Here is a 970-nt window from a genome sequence, read left to right on the forward strand (position 1 = left end):
CCACCCCCTCACTTTAAATCTGGAGGTGTCTTTGGGTCTAAAATAAATTTCTTGTAGGCAGTATATTAATGGGTTTTGTTTTTTAATCCATTCTGATACCCTGTTTTTTACACCATTCTGATACCCAATCAAAAGATTGGGGAATTTAGCCCATTAACATTCAGGGTAACTATAGAGAGATATGAATTTAATGCCATTGTATTGCCTATAAGGTGACTGTTACTGTATATTGTCTCTGTTTCTTTCTCTTTTTTTTAAAGATTTTATTTATTTAACAGACAGAGATCACAAGTAGGCAGAGAGGCAGGCAGAGAGAGGAGGAAGCAGGCTCCCCGCCAAGCAGAGAGCCCAATGCGGGGCTCGATCCCAGGACCCTGGGATCATGACCTGAGCTGAAGGCAGAGGCTTTAACCCACTAAGCCACCCAGGTGCCCCTCTCTGTTTCTTTCTGATCTGCTAGTTTTAGGCTCTCTCTTTGCTTAGAGGACCCCTTTCAATATTTCCTATAGAGCTGGTTTGGTGTTTGAAAATTCCTTCAGTTTTTGTTTGTCCTGAAAGCTTTATATCTCTCCTTCTATTTTCAATGATAACCTAGCTGGAAATAGTATTCTTGGCTGCATGTTTTTCTCGTTTAGTGCTCTGAATATATCATGCCAGTTCTTTCTGGCCTGCCAGGTCTTTGTGGATAAGTCCACTGCCAATCTAATGTTTTTACCATTGTATGTTACAGACTTCTTTTCCTGGGCTGCTTTCAGGATTTTCTCTTTGTCACTAAAACTTGTAGTTTACTATCAGGTGACGGGGTGTGGACCTATTTTTATTGATTTTGGGGGCGTTCTTTGCATCTCCTGGATTTTGATGTTTGTTCCCTTTGCCATATTAGGGAAATTCTCTCCAATAATTCTCTCCAATATACCTTCTGCTCCCCTCTCTCTTTCTTCTTCTTCTGGAATCCCAATTATTCTAATGG

Source organism: Mustela nigripes, chromosome 10, assembly GCF_022355385.1.
Source record: "Mustela nigripes isolate SB6536 chromosome 10, MUSNIG.SB6536, whole genome shotgun sequence".
Classification (NCBI taxonomy): domain Eukaryota; kingdom Metazoa; phylum Chordata; class Mammalia; order Carnivora; family Mustelidae; genus Mustela; species Mustela nigripes.